The 17,024-nt window shown below is 41.1% G+C and overlaps 1 protein-coding gene across 2 annotated transcripts in view; it reads right to left on the bottom strand.

The window, feature by feature from the left end:
- Nucleotides 1-940: 940 nt before the first annotated feature.
- Nucleotides 941-17,024, bottom strand: part of LOC136886011 (ubiquitin-conjugating enzyme E2 G1) — a 65,615-nt gene continuing 49,531 nt past the window's right edge. For both annotated transcript variants that reach the window (XM_067158722.2, XM_067158723.2), the window contains exon 6: nucleotides 941-4,033. The gene's annotated coding sequence lies outside the window, so the exon portion shown is untranslated. The remainder of the gene's footprint in view (nucleotides 4,034-17,024) is intronic.

Here is a 17,024-nt window from a genome sequence, read left to right as displayed (position 1 = left end):
GCAAATTTGTGACACATTTTCAGAAATTAAAAAAGTTGTAAGTAAACTTGATTTTTTTCTTTTCAAATTTTGTTGTTAAAAATTCAGGTGTGTGGGTGTTATTCGGTGGTAAGTGGTATTCAGGATTATGCGGTATGTTACGAACTTACAGTTAGATAAATAAAGGACATCTCCCAGATGTGGAAAAATTGTTACGTTCCTTCAATGCCTGTAAATGAGAAGTTTCACTGTAGATAAATCTAGAAATTTGTCTAACCCTCAAAGAACACCATTCACACAACACTTACGTCTGCTCTCATTCAGTCATGCCCAAAACATCTACGCTGGTCATTACTCTTTGTTGTACACAAAAGGGGGTTATTTGCTGATGATGTACAAAATGTACGGAGTTTGCACAAAATTTACAGTTTAAATAAAACAAAAATAAGTGGACAAACAGATTTAAGAAAACAGTATACAGTAGAATGATGCATTAAAAATGGTTACAACTCCCCTTTACTAACATTTTCCCCCAATTCACCTTTCATTAAATATTATAATGAGAAAATTATCACGCAGATCATTAACGAAGGTTTTTACTGTAATTTCGTTTGGGGAGGGGGTGGGGGGAGGGTGGAGGTGGAAGGTAAACAACTCTAGGAACAAATATACAACAAACTAGAATTCATCATCAAAATCAATTTCTCTCGTCCAGCTCCCGCTAAGTTGGGATGTTTACGGCAACTTTCATCTTCCTCTACCCAACCACCATTGTTCCTCCTTAACTGTGTTCCAATCCAGGTTTCTTCCAATTATACTATTCTTGATAGTTTTCAACCACCTTACTCTGCATCTCCCTCTTGCCCAACCTCCTCCTATCTGGGTCTCCGTGCGCTTCCTTCTTTTACCGTCCTGACATGTCCAAACCATCCACATATATTTTTCTCCATTCTGTTTTTCCACTAAGATTTCCTTCCCAACATCCTCTTTTCTTATCCTGTTCTTTCTTGTCTTTCCTATCATACTTCTTACAAATCCGACTGCCTCAAGTGCATGTGGCAGAGCTGTGAAGCAGAAGCTGCAAGCAGGAACTGACTCCAACCTCAGCATGGAGATAGTATTTTCCTTTTACCACATTAATCATCGACTCTATTCACTTTGTAAAACTGCAAATCCTTCGTCATCAAATGTGGCATTTTTGCTGTCCAAAGTGCTCATACATACTGACAGAAGTCATTTCCTTACAGTTTCGACTTAGTTAATCTATAACTGTGAGGTTCTTCCAGAAGTACAGAAAAAGGATAAAAATCTACACTTGGATGCAGGTCTAAAGCAGAGTGTCCTGAAACTGTTGCTTTGTTACAATACTCTGTAGTTAAGAATCAACTTTGGGACCATCTGTGTCAAGACAATCCCAACAGACTCCAACTCTGATGCTGTCAGTTTGGTCATTTCCTCTGCAAACTATTTTTGACAGACCCATACCTTGTTCAGGAGTAATCTTTCAAATGTGTGCTAGATACATTCAAGCCTTGCTTTGAAGCTGCCATGAAGAAGTGCATTCTGAAAATTTTGTTTCTGGTATATTTCTTGGACCATACTGAGAAGAAAGTGACTGGCCGTGAACCATGTCTCTTCTGAGGATCGGCGATATATCTGAACATCCACGCAACCTGGACTATATGATCAAGCATAAGCAAACCTACCTCCATAAATATAATTATACTGTCATTTTCCCGGTTGACAGAGTGAGACTTTCTCATGCGATGGAGATCGTGCACAAGCCAAACCTCTCCACTAAGCTGAGAAAGCCTGCATATCAGAGCTACTAAAAGTTCACAATGTCCAAAGTAGCTTTGGAGCCTCTGAAAGGAAGGTGTGTGTATATATTGCTTCCAAAACATTGTTGAAGATCACAAAGAGAAAACGCTGTCTCTGTTGTGGCAAATAAGCTACAAGTTTCAGACTCCACACTTCGTTGCTGCAGCTCAAATCCAAGCATGGTGGCATAAAAATACGTCAACGGTGGGACTGGCAGTTCAGGTGTGTGAAGTATTCTTTAAAAATATCAGATACTGGACTCATTATGCCTGACAAAATAAAAATGGGGATCATGAATATTTGTCAGCAAACCTGTCTAGGGAAGGGCCATGAAACGGAGATAGGTCGAAGAAAGGACAAGAGTGAGGGGAGGAGAATACAACAGGATTGAGAAGAAGGAAAGCAAGTAGGCAGGGATATGATTTTATATAAAGATAAACTAGAATTATCTCTGAATACTAAGTAGATTTGTAAGAATCAATTTGAACTTAGAATTTGTAGCTGGGAGCTGGACGAGGGAAATTGATGATGATCATGATGATGATTATTATTGAGTAGATTGTAAGAATAAAAGGTTCTGTCATTACTGGGTAAGATTCTTCTCTTCCTTTCAAGATGGCAAAAATGAACAAAATTGCAAAAACTAAAAAAGAAATTCAACCACAAGGTGATAGGTATTTTAAAATTTTGCAGATTTATTAATTTCACATGGAAAACATACTTTTAAAGTATGAAGTAAGGGGTGTTTTTTTTTTTTTTTTTTTTTAAGCAGTACATTAAATTTACACTAATTCCCAAATAGAAAGAAAATGGTAATCATCCTTCCATAAAATAAGAATGAACCATACATGTTTGGAAAGTATTACAATTTCTTCAGATGCCATTTTCCTATTCAAAGTTCTTTATAATTTAAAAAATCAAAATGCATTTATTGCAATTTAATTTGTGACCATTCTCCTTCCTAAAAAAAATGGCCAAACTCTTCTGTGATACATATTTTATAATCTATATACAATCTGTACAGATTTGCCTGCAAAGAGCGTAGGCCACTGGTTTCGAGTGCGATAGCAGCAAGGTAAAGAAGAAGAAGAAAAAAAGAAAAGAAAAAAGCTAGCAGAAATTGGATTTTGTTCTGAGTCAGATATTTCTCATAAAATTTTTAAATAAGTGATAATATTAATAATTTACAGTGGAATATGACAGCATTCTTGGCATGCAGCAATCGCTCCTCATTTTTTCAAGCGCTCTCTCGAAATATCTCTTCAGGATCAACATCCAAACACATTTTCTCGTTGAAGACGAAATGCGGACAGCACCAGATGCACGTCCACACTTAAAGAAGTGATCTTTCGATGAGAAAGGTGGAAACCGAACAGCAAGTATTCTATCTCCACCAAACCAATCACATACATCCTTTCCATTTTTCATTTTTTATTATACTTCTTTCAATAACCATTCCAAAAAATAAGTTCATTAAAAAACACAATAAAAAGGTAATTCATTGATTTGAGCCAACATCCACACCGATACAATGTTTCTTTCTGACAGCCCTGAAGAAAACGTAGAGCAAGGAGGCAGCGCTGGATGGGAAGGCAAAAACGATGAACGACCGTCTTCGAGAGGAGGAGCACACACACTTCTGTCGGTCGACCGACGCCTTGTCACTATGTCGCTTGCAGTAGTTCTCCCCAACACTTGCATTAAAAAAAAAAAAAAAACAACAAACTAAAAATCTACATTAAAAAAAATAAAGGGTGGTTATGGGTAGGTGTAGGAGGATGATGTAACCTATCTGGACAGTTTCATTCAGCAAGGGAGAAGTCTCTATTGTCCTGCCATTAACTTTCGTGTTTTAAGCAGTTTTACACGAAGCAGCAACTTTATAAACAGGGACTGTAAAAACTTGACGTATCCAAATCAAGACTTTTCTCATTATCTTCCCTGTTGCAAGATATCAATTCTCTCTCTCTCTCTCTCTCTTGGTAAGGCTCAAATTATGTTTGCAAGTTCTTGACACGATTTATGAAAAGTTATTCCTTATTCTCAACCATTTTCCCCTCACAGTAAACCCTAATATAATCATTAGCCTACCTTCCCTTTGCTTATCAACAGATGTTATTGAAAAGTCAACTGATTTTATTTCTCACATTTACAAAGAAAGGAGCCTTCAAATCACATGATGTTCCCTGATAAACACACTGAGATCGAGCCCTCACAACTGTTGTGTATCTCCCTGCAACAAGAAAAGAACAAAAATACAATAGTGAAATACATAAGTACTTCCATTTCTGTGCTACAATATGTACAGTTCACTACATTGTATATAGCTGGAGAGGGTAAAGTATTCTACATTTAACCTTTTTAGTGCCAGGCAAAAATTTAAAGCTGCAGTCTAAAAGTGCCAGGCTGTTTTAATCAAAAATGTAGGCTTTTGGAATATTTGATTAACACATTGTGGACCGGCCCTGAAGATCTCCGTTTTTACGCACGGGCATCGTTTGTAACTTGTTATGCTATCTGTTTGCTATAATTTTAACTAGTTTCAATCATGTCATGAAGTAGAGGGATTGTAAATTTTAGTGTCGATGTAGTTTTTAAATTGTACGGTCTTTGTAGCCATGGAAACTTCGTATATACATTGTACAAGATTGTTGCCCATGGCGACATGGCCTATGTGATGACAAAGTACTTCAACCTTGTATGCAGATTCATTGTCTGATGTGCCACACGGGTGAAGAGCCCTGAGAATTCTCGTAGTTTCTCAGCTGACGATACGTGACAGCCGACAGTTGGTGTCGGGCTACGAGAATTCTCGCTTTTATGAACCTCATATTTCCTTGATTACTGATGAAATTGTGGGCGAGATTCATCATCATCAATGTCCCACTCCAGTCGCCCGGGTGTGGTTAACAAGCCTCCTCCACTCCTTTTTGTCCTTCCACTTTTCCTGTTCCATTACTTCCGCCACATACAATCCATACTTGTGTACATCCAATCCAGCTTCTCTTAACGTCCTTCCAAATCTCATCCACCCACTTTCTCACTTTTCCAACTGGCCTCTTTCCCTTAATTTCTCTTTCAATTCCCTTCTTGCTACCCGTTCCTTTCCCATTCGTTTTACATGTCCGAAGCATTTCGGTCTTGCTTTCTGTATGTTCTGTACCAATGGTTCTATATTTAGATCTTCTGATTTTAATATTTTGAATTCTAACTCTTGTTTTTTTAAGCGATGTTCTTACTGTTCTACTGCTTGGATCTTACTATCTTGTCTCTTATTAGCTACCAACGTTTCTAGTCCGTATGTTACAACTGGAATGAAAAACTGTTTATATAATGTTAATTTCATTCTCTTGTATGAGATTATGAGTTCCAAGTGGTCTAGTCATGGAATAAATTTCCAATTTCTTTGCAATCATTTAAGAAAAGGCTAGGAAAACAACAGATACGGAATCTGCCACCTGGGTGACTGCCCTAAATGCAGATCAGTAGTGACTGATCGATTGCAGTGATTGAATATAAATTATCACTGCACCTTTCTTTAAAACCCTCATGTATTTTAACAAAATAATGCTGGATATGTAGAGCAATTCCCTGGAGCACCAGCGCAGATGTCAACAGGACGCGGTGTATTCAGTTGTCGATAGCTACCGATAATTGTGATTAATTATGTACAGACCAGTTATAATAGAGCGTGACAGTGAATTAGATATTTCTAATTATTAGCTTCTGACACTAAACGGGGAGTAACTGTAAAGAGAAATACTTGTATAATTGAATACAATAAGTACACGAAAGGCACAAACAGGGAATTCATACTACATAGTGCTTTGAAGGACTATTAAATGGAGCTACGAACGATACTGCTTTGAAAGGTTTCACACCGGACAGACTACTAACCAACCGTAGTGAATACATGTTCCAAGCTTGAGGCCGATCTCTTTAATAATTTTAAAATTACAGTAGTTTGAGTGCAGCAGTGTAATTCTTTCTTGGAGGCTTGACCTATTCAGTCTATATGGGGTAGCAGCCTCCGTTCGCGACCAGTCGTCAATGTGTTAATCCTATTACCACACGCTTAGAAATTGAGTAAAAACGAACAATGGAGGGCACACATACATAATACAAAAACCAAGAAATTCATTTTCTTTTTCTAAAAATATCTGCAGGGGTGTCAAAATTTCAAAATCTAGCATATTGAAAAAATATACCAACAACAGCAATCACACAAGTAAACACAAATGATGACAGAGAAATTGAACAGCTAATGACTGGCGACCTCTCAGACTTTGTGGACAGCGATTCCCAACTTGTTGACGAATCAAGTGCAGATTTCGCCTCAGACAATGAATTACCTGCGTGGAATATGACTGCGCGTAACCAAGCAAGTGATAGTGATGCTACTAATAATGACTGGGAAGAAAGAAATGTTGACCAGGACAATCCTGAACAGGCTCCTGGATTCACTAGTTCTTTACTTTCCTCCTCTCTTACACCACTCTTCTTACACTCTGACACCAAGCTTTTACGAGTCGCGCGTAAACAAAGTCAAGGAACTTTAAATATCGCTTGAGTTTATCAATAGACAGGAAACAAAAGAATGATGTCAGAACAGGGTAGCTTTTTTGTGAACATAAATTGTGTTGGCCCTGCGGTTAAGGGGTAGCAAGCTTGCCTCTTACCCAGAGGCCCCGGGTTCAATTCCCGACCAGGTCAGGGATTCTTAGCTTGAGGGCTGGTTCAGGGTCCACTCAGCCTACATGATTATAATTGAGGAGCTACCTGACTGTGAGATGGTGGCTCCAGTCTAGAAAGCCAAAAATAATGGCCAGAGGATTCGTCGTGCTGACCACACACAACACCTTTCAATCTGCAAGCCTTTGGGCCGAAAAGTGGTCACTTGTAGGTCATAGCCCTGCGGGGTTGTGTCGCTTTGGGGTTTGGTTTTTTAAACAAATTACCAGCAGCTTCTAAATCATTCAAAAGCCAGATGGTTAACACACTGGAGACGGCCATATTTGAAATGCTACCCTCCAGAAATTGCAGGATTTTTAATGGAAGCGGTATAAAACAAACTATGTCAGAGATACCAACCATCGAAGTGGGTTATCAGTAATTCCCCCCCCCAGACCAACCTTCAGAAAATTAGGTGGCTTTTTAGATTAATTTGTGGGTTATGTTGAACTCGAGAAAATGGTTTCAAAAGTATCCTTTCTGCTATTTGCTTTACGTCGCACCAACACAGATATGTCTTATGGCGACAATGGGACAGAAAGGTTAAGGAATGGGAAGGAATCGGCCGTGGCCTTAATTAAGGTACAGCCCCAGCATTTGCCTGGTGTGAAAATGGGAAACCACGGAGAACCATCTTCAGGGCTGCCGACAGTGGGTGTAGGACACCTAGCTGCTGGAATTTAGACCTGCAGGAATTCTTTTACGTGCCAGTAAATATACTGACACGAGGGTGACGTATCTGACCCTTTCGGTCACAATTTCTTTCCTGTCATCGAAAAATTCTGAACTACCATACTTTCTCGAATAATTAACGCCCTTGCATAATTTACGCATCCCCATATTTTGGGGTCCAAAGTGGGAAAAAAATGTTCCCGCATTTGACGCACCTAATTTTTCGAACATCCATTACGCAGCTCCAGGTGAGTTTCGAAATAAAAATGTCAACTACTCGAGTAGCAGCCTTCCTATTGCGAAACCAGGCATTCCAAATACTGTGCAATGTGGTGTTATCAGCCGACCACTGCACTAGTTCAGTGAGTGAATCAGCGCACAAGTGGCTAGTGCCACTCGATTCCAGTCTGATACAAACATATTTTACGAGGGTTTCGGGTGCAGTACGTGTGCTTTACGTGATCTCAAAACTGTTTATTAATCTACAATGAACAAGTATTCGAGTTGATCTAAACATGAATATCAATCCAGTTGCTTGTCTACACAGAAAAGGATACCAACTCCCAGATCAACTAAAAAACAAGGCTGCTGTAGAAACGACAAAATAGTTCGCCATCAACCACAACATTCTTGATGTGTTATTTAGTTTAAAGTGTGGATATGTTATTCGGACTTCATCAATGGTTTAAATTATATCAGTGTTTACAGAGAAAAGGATACCAACTCCAGATCAACTCAGAAACAATAGCTGCTGTAGAAACGACAAAATAGTTCGCCATCAACCAGAACATTTTTTTAATGTGTTATTTAGTTTAAAATGAAGATATGTTATTCAGACTTCATCAATGGTTTGAATTAAGACTATAAATTGTGTCATATCAGCGTTTATATCATTATTGATTATATGTGTGCTTCTGTTCTCCAAATGGAGCATGGCTGAAGTTCACCCAATATATATGGGGTCGAAACTAGTCCCAGTTTTATAACACAATATACAAACTAATAGTATTGAATAGGTGAACCCTTCCTAACCTTTGATAGTGATCAATTGTCAATACAGACCATAATGAAATTCATAACTTATGGCATTATATAATCTCGCAGTGATCAGTTACGCCGAAACATACGGGAATAGGGCAGCGGTCCGCAAGTATTCCGTGTCCGAATGCAACGTGTGCTACTGGCGGAAACAGAAAACTGCACTTCAAGAGACTAACAAGTCTCGCAAAGCATTTCACGGACCAAAAACTGGCAAGTTTCCGCAAGCAGTGAATGATCTACTTAAAACTGTGATTTCGTTACGTAACAATGGGTATGCTGTTTCTCATGAAATGCTGTATTTTAAAAGACGAGAAATAGCTGCTGCACATGGAATCAGTGTCTCGGATTTTACGGTTAGTGGTGGTGATTATTGTTTTAAGAGGAAGTACAACTGGGCAACCATCCTTTATATAACACTAATCAGAGGGAAAAATGGAAGGGATCCGAACCTTCGAAAAATGAAGATGTCGGTCAAAGAAAGACAAGGGCCACGAAGGGCGTGAAAATGAAAGACTCCCTAGCCCTCGCAAACCTAACAGCGTCGGGGTCGGAAAAGAACAAGAGTTGACCAAGGGAGGTCGGATAGGATAGATGTAAGTGAGGAGCCTGGCACAAGTAAGTGGAAGCAATGCCAGGACTCAGCTAAGGGCCCCGTGGTCGCCTACCCACGCTCCAAAGTTCAGAGCCACTGAGGCCCCTTTTAGTCGCCTCTTACGACAGGCAGGAGATACCGTGGGTGTTATTCTACCGCCCCCACCCACAGGGGGAATTTTACGGTTAGCTGAGGTTGGTTGATTAATTTTATGAAGAGAAATGGGCTCCCTTCAACGAAGAACAACATTACGTCAAAGGAATGCCGAATGATTTCAAACAAAAAGTAATTGATTTTCACTGCTTTGTGACTGAGAAGCATAAATTTAAGGAATATTTGCTCTCCAAAGTAGGAAACGCAGATTAGATGCCAATAAGTTTCGACATGCCACAAAGTCGAACAATCGATACGATATGTTATTCTACACACTACGGGAAGTGAAAAACAATGATGCACTGTAATGCTTGCTGGCTGATGGCAGAACGTTTGCACCTTACATTTTTCTAAAGCAAAAAACAATGCCGGAAGTAAAATTTCCATGAGAGATCCATGTTCGTATCCAGGATAAAGGGTGGATGGACAAGTCACTTGTACAAGATTGGATATGAACGGTTTGAGGAAATCGAACAGGGTCACTCTTCCGATGTCTGGCCCTTATCGCAATGGACAGTTTTCATGGCCACCTGACTGAAGACACTAAGAAGTTATTGGAAACCATGAAAAGCGATTTGGCAGCAATTCCTGGTGGACTGACGTCGGTACTTCAACCCTTGAACGTTTTGATAAATAAAAAATTCAAGGACAATGTGTGAAAACTTTATCAGTACTGGATGGCGGAAAGTGTGCACGAACTTACCCCAACAGGCAAGATTCAGAAACCATCAGTGGAATTACTTTGTGAGTGGATATTTGCGCGCTTGGGAAATGATTTTTTCGAAGGTGATTGAAAAGAGCTTCAAGAAAACAGGAATTTTGAATTCGTTAGACAGGAGTGAAGATTATTTCTAATGGAGAGATGTGAGCAGTGATAACAGTAGTAGCTGGTAGCGAACTCAAAGACAGTACCCTATAAAAGGTAAGACTTTTTCTTTGCTGGTATGTCATTATTATGTACTTAAATGAATTGAACTTTTATCAGTTCATATTTATATCACTCCAGGTCGTATCATCAGCTTGTAACGGGAAGAGAACTTTCCAGTGTCGGTACTTCAAACCTGTCTCTCCAACTTACCTCACGTACCCCTATCTGACTGCCCGAAAGAAACGCACGCCATCATTTTACGCCAAATGACGATAAACGCAAATGAGTTGAATCAACTGTGTATATATCTGATGTATTCTTTTAAATGTAAATATTTTTTTTTATTATCTGAATTCCTTGAATAATTTACGCATCCAAATTTTTCGCCGGTTTTTTGTCAAAAAATGCGTTAATTATGCGAGAAAATACGGTAATTAACACGTTGAGTGCCGAGCCGATTGAAGCACACTATTCCACTGGTGCCAGGCATGTTTTTGAATTGCATTCCGCTGGTGCCAAAGCAATTGTACGCGTTGTAGTCTGTTTATATAATCTTGGGATGTATTTATATGATGTACTAAGTAAATTTTATCTCACCATACCATGGTCATGTGTGACGCCATATGGTGTCACATCAATTTTTAGGAAAGATAAAATATAGCGTGACGCCATATGGTGTCACAGAATTTTTTGTCATGGAATGTGCAATACGAATTTCAAGTACGGGATATTTATTTGCTAATTCAAATTAACGCAATATTTATGAAAACCTAGTAAAATGCAAAACAAGTACTTATATTACATTACATATTGTTGTGAACAGTTTTCTGATAACTCTAAACAACGAAAATATGCGTCTCGGCACGCCCGAGTTCATGTTACTCGTAATTTTTCAAACCTTATTGGCATCGTTGTTCAAACATCGTCCTTTGTACACTTGTTTCATGTGCTATTTTCATATTTACGTTTTGCACATCTGATCGGGAAGTTAAGGGGAACGCGCTAACTATACGCTACCTGGCTGCTAGCGCAGCTCGACGCAGCCCGGTTGGTTCATGTCCGCTGCTTCGCTCCTCTCTACCTCTGCGCCACACCCCGATACTCCCGCGGCACTTCTAATTCTATGACTATTTATTTGTTCAATTTTGGCGTTTAAACTTGCGCTGGGTACATGCAGTGTTCACCTTAGCATTCTACTGCCTCCCGCGAATAGTCATACCAAATTTCAACCGAATCCGAGTGTAACACATGTATGTTTTCCCTCGTAAGATTATTACCAATATCTTCAATTTTTTATATTTTTGCACAACTATATAAACTGAGTGATAATACGTACGTAAACGAGGAATAAACAATGCTTGGCGCGCTTTCACCTGTGAGACTATGACCACTGGCCAGTCAGTAGCTTCGGAAGAATACTGTGGCGCCATATGGTGGCATAGAGTAAAAATACACTGACTGACAGAGCAAATGCAACACCAAGAAGGAGTGGTCAGAACTTTATGCCAATTGCAGGGTAGACTGACGTTACTGAGGTATGCTCATGATGTGAAATGCGCCGCTGTGCTGCGCACGTAGCGAACGATAAATGGGACACGGCGTTGGCGAATGGCCCACTTTGTACCGTGATTTCTCAGCCGACAGTCATTGTAGAACGTGTTGTCGTGTGCCACAGGACACGTGTATAGCTAAGAATGCCAGGCCGCCGTCAACGGAGGCATTTCCAGCAGACAGACGACTTTACGAGGGGTATGGTGATCGGGCTAAGAAGGGCAGGTTGGTTGCTTCGTCAAATCGCAGCCGATACCCATAGGGATGTGTCCACGGTGCAGCGCCTGTGGCGAAGATGATTGGCGCAGGGACATGTGGCACGTGCGAGGGGTCCAGGCGCAGCCCGAGTGACGTCAGCACGCGAGGATCGGCGCATCCGCCGCCAAGCGGTGGCAGCCCCGCACGCCACGTCAACCGCCATTCTTCTGCATGTGCAAGACACCCTGGCTGTTCCAATATCGACCAGAACAATTTCCCGTCGATTGGTTGAAGGAGGCCTGCACTCCCGGCGTCCGCTCAGAAGACTACCATTGACTCCACAGCATAGACGTGCACGCCTGGCATGGTGCCGGGCTAGAGCGACTTGGATGAGGGAATGGCGGAACGTGAGTCACGCTTCTGTTCTCTCAGTGATAGTCACCGCAGACGAGTGTGGCGTCGGCGTGGAGAAAGGTCAAATCCGGCAGTAACTGTGGAGCGCCCTACCGCTAGACAACGCGGCATCATGGTTTGGGGCGCTATTGCGTATGATTCCACGTCACCTCTAGTGCATATTCAAGGCACGTTAAATGCCCACCGCTACGTGCAGCATGTGCTGCGGCCGGTGGCACTCCCGTACCTTCAGGGGCTGCCCAATGCTCTGTTTCAGCAGGATAATGCCCGCCCACACACTGCTCGCATCTCCCAACAGGCTCTACGAGGTGTACAGATGCTTCCGTGGCCAGCGTACTCTCCGGATCTCTCACCAATCGAACACGTGTGGGATCTCATTGGACGCCGTTTGCAAACTCTGCCCCAGCCTCGTACGGACGACCAACTGTGGCAAATGGTTGACAGAGAATGGAGAACCATCCCTCAGGACACCATCCGCACTCTTATCGACTCTGTACCTCGACGTGTTTCTGCGTGCATCGCCGCTCGCGGTGGTCCTACATCCTACTGAGTCGATGCCGTGCGCATTGTGTAACCTGCATATCGGTTTGAAATAAACATCAATTATTCGTCCGTGCCGTCTCTGTTTTTTCCCCAACTTTCATCCCTTTCGAACCACTCCTCCTTGGTGTTGCATTGTCACTGTCAGTCAGTGTACATAGCTGGAATAGACCCTGAAGTTCGCCTTTCACGTAGTAACAATTTTACGCGCATAGATGTCACAGCTGATTATCTATGGTGCATCGCCTGGCGTCACGCCATCTCAAATTTGAAGACCACCGTGACGCCATACGGCGGCACGTGGCACCCAACGTGTTAATCTCATCACACTCACTGAACACAAGTGCGTACTGATATAAACACTAACCCTTTCGGTTACAATTTAGTTTGTGTCATGGAAAAATCTGAAATTTCCATGTGGAAAGGAAATTACAGAGTTTAATATCATGTCCTCAATTGAAGTCAAGGTGACCGAAAGGTTTAAGCATCTTCAAATACCACCGGACTGAGCCAGGATCAAACCTGCGAATTTGGGGCGGGAAGTCCAGTGCCCAAACTATCTGAGCCTCTCAGCCTGGCTAAAATTACTTATAACTGTACATTTGTTTCTTTCTCTAACCATGCACCTTTTCACGATAACATTTTTGTCAGCTGAGAAGGAAATAATTCAATTGTAGAAGTACATGAGCTTTCCAGGCTTCAATGAAAGACAGAATTGAAAGTCAATTCCACAGCTGGCCAAACCAAAATAAAAATAGAAAACAGAAAATAAACTAGAAGTCTCAGCTACTGAGGGACAGCCTGACCAAGGCGGTAAAGGTGTGCTCGGTTCATCTGGAAGGATGTGGGTTTGATTCCCTGTCAGGAAGTCAAAAAATGTAAGAAACCAGATTGCCACTTCCGGAGGTTCAATCAGCCCACACAAAAAATCAGTAGCAGATTAATTCTTGGGGGCAGGGGCAGCTGGGCGTAGAGCTAACCACTCTTCCCCTCCAAACGCCTTCATGGCCTGTACGGAGATGACTGATTTGACTCAGGTACCAAGTTGCAGATAATCTGAAACAGTGTGAACTAGGTAGCCTACAGTATCTACCAGTTGCAACATTCGACTGTGCTGTTGTCCTACAGCAGAAAGATAGCTCCTAAGGCTGAGTCAAATTTGCTGGGCAACAAGAAATGCACCACCAGAGGTCTTCAACATGTCCAACGAAAACAAAGAGTGCAAACAATCTTGCCCGCCCTTCAAAACTTGACAACCTCAGTTAATAATAAAACATGAATTTGGAATATTCTAACTCTGATTCATCAAGGCTGAATTTCTGAAGATGAAACGGCTGAAGTGAAGGGATCAAGCGAGACATAAGGAGGGTAGATTTGCAAGGAAAATAAAGAGCACGAGAATGGGTGAAACAAGCGACATGCACTTGAAAGAAATTCAAACAGGGCTGTGTCGGGTTCACGGCCGCAAGTTTTGTTGTACAATACGCGACACATGATAGGTGTGGTCCAAATAACATATCTAGTCACAGTATGGAATTAAAATTTAGTTTTGCAGACCAGACCAATCAGTATCCACATCCACCGGTTCTAAATCATTTTCCATAACACGGCCAGCAGATGTGCTCAGCTGAGGCTCAGCATCGCTGAATTTTTCTCACAACAGTCACCTGCCTTAACTTTTAGACACATTCCCGATAAGCTTTTGACACTCAGCATTGGTGATTTTTGGAATTCTGACAAGCCGCTCTATCCTCTCAAATGCTTTTTTTTTGCTAGTTGCTTTACGTCGCACCGACTCAGATAGGTCTTATGGCGACAATGGGACAGGATAGGGCTAGGAGTGGGAAGGAATCGGCCGTGGCCTTAATTAAGGTACAGCCCCAGCATTTGCCTGGTGTGAAAATGGGAAACCACGGAAAACCATTTTCAGGACTGCCGATAGTGGGGTTCGAACCTACTATCTCCCGAATACTGGATACTGGCCGCAATTAAGTGACTGCAGCTATCGAGCTCGGTCTATCAATTTTTAATCATATGCGAAGACATTTTTTGAAAGAAATTTTTTGCACTTAATCGCACCACAATTTTCTGAAATATTCACCATTAGATTTTTTGCCATATACAGTACTTTTAGATAAATCAAAGAACATGCTACCACACGCTAACTGTTAGCCCCGCAGCACTATCTTTATACTACCTCAAAAGGGTGGTGCTATTACATTACCCAAAGATGTCGTACCGAGGTCAGATTCTTGTTTCTAAGTTCACTGCCACAGGATGTGTTGTCTAGCAATTACAGTAAAACCTTGTTAGTGCGTTCCTCTTTACAACGTTTTCCCACTTAGCACATCGTGAATTCAAAGCCCCGATTCTTACAGTATTAAATGTACTGTATATAAAAATAACTCATGTAGAGTCATAAATTTTCGCTATTACTGCTCAGTATGATCCCATTTTTCCACACACTGAAAATGTTATTTGCCATACCTTGTGACAAAAACAGGATTTCCAACTTGGGTAATAGCCATCGCCACAGTTGCATGATTACGGGAAAAGGCTTTGAATTCCTGAACTTCACAGGATACCTTGCACCTTCAGGGAGCAAGCCGTTAACCTCAGGAATGTTCAGTTTTGCTTGCCAGTTAGCAGCGAGATTGCTGAATAATAGTGAGCCTTACTTGTATTTCGCATTCCATGCAGAAGTTAGAAATTTATTTTGTATTGAGTAGAACAGTGAAGTGTAGCGGCTATTTGTCGCATGATACAGTAGCCTATTTCTGGGTTAGGAATATAATCGTGTCAAACTGACAGGCGTGGCACACATTTGTCTCGTGATAGCCTAGTTATGGAAACGGACAACAGATGAACACAAAATTAAAACCCACCAGAAAGTGGACTGGCGTCCGCATCTTGGAGCGTGCAGGGTCGTGAATGTTGAACTTGCACCTTCGAGTTTCGTCTTGATAACTCGAGTTGGTAGAACATTTGTAGACTTGAAAATGGCAGCCAAAGTCATTCCTCCCGGTCGCACATGGTCGAGTGTAACCTGCAATTCACTGTCTAAGAGTGTGACCGGATAATAATGCTTAATAACCTACTGCTCCAAAAATAAAAGGCTTCTACTAACATTTGTTTCAGAAAGAGTGTGATCTGCAATAATACTTCGATATTTTTATTGGCCCCGTGCACATATTTTAATATTTGTTGTTTGGTGTTTTTCACACCTTTCAGTGCACTTGTTATTTTATAAGCCCGAATGGAAAAGGTTTTCATATTTGTTCTCTCGTGTTTTTCACGCCTTGTAACCCTTTCCAGTAGAATTATTTCTAAGTCCTGATTTCTCCTAACTCGTATTTATTTCTGCCAGCATTATTCGTATTTTAAAACCTGGTATTAAGTACGGGTTGTAACAATATATACAGGAAGGAACTACAAAATAACTTAATGTATGTTATTTACATGACATAAAATAATGTTTTTCACTTTCTTAACTGTATGTCTTGAGTGTGTGGAAGCGTTCAAAGCAATTGCCTGGATGGAGCCCTGGTTGCTTATCCAACCAATCTTCACTAAAATAATCCTGCATTTCTGCCGTGTTGATAATTACACCAATAAATGCCTTCAGCTCTTCACTCTTCTAAAGTCACAACTTTCCAAGAAAACCAGGGAGATATCATGGACAATAGAGGTTAGCAAGTGATCAGTAAAAAATAGCTGCCACTACTCTAGATCTATTTTATGTCCACTGCCACAACTTATGAATCCACTGACTAACCAGTAAGGAAATACGGGTTATCCCGCATCACCCGTTCTCCAAGATATGTTTGAAGTCAGCACTGTATGACTGGGACGAATATTAATATTATCGCCTCCTCCATGATTTCTTGCGACGCTTAAATCAATATAGTCACTTGAATCGCTAATGGATATATCAATTTAATCGCCAGATTAAAAATTTTCACCACTTTCATGGTCACTCATCAAAATCAGCAGAAATATACGCAAGGAACTCAGCTTCAGTCAGGCTGTGCGCCGCCATGTTGCTTCACGCGACCGCTTTCCATTGTCAGGGAAACAGGGCAATTTTGCAGAGCAAAGAGGAACTAAAACACTCCTATTTGTTTTTTTTTGGATTCCGGAAGGGATCAGTACTTACAAAACGAAGTACAAAACCCCTGGCATGCCAGGTAACCTAGCAACGAGGGCCAAAACAGTGTGTCACGGTCGACACACGAGCTATAACGCTAAGCGACAGCTGTCGACCTGACTAATTAACTTTCAGATTGAGATTAGGCTGAAGATGCCCTTAATTAAAGGGCAAAACATGTCCCTATAGTTTTATTTACAGATTTAATTCTTTATTAACATCTCTTTTTATGTATTGAATAGGTGGAATAATTAAACTTCATTATTTATTTGACTTCATTGTCGATCTCAAGTCGACACACGAGTGAAAAGGGTTAA

This window comes from Anabrus simplex, chromosome X (genome assembly GCF_040414725.1).
Source record: "Anabrus simplex isolate iqAnaSimp1 chromosome X, ASM4041472v1, whole genome shotgun sequence".
NCBI classification, from domain to species: domain Eukaryota; kingdom Metazoa; phylum Arthropoda; class Insecta; order Orthoptera; family Tettigoniidae; genus Anabrus; species Anabrus simplex.
This window is presented reverse-complemented; position numbering and strand designations above follow the sequence as displayed.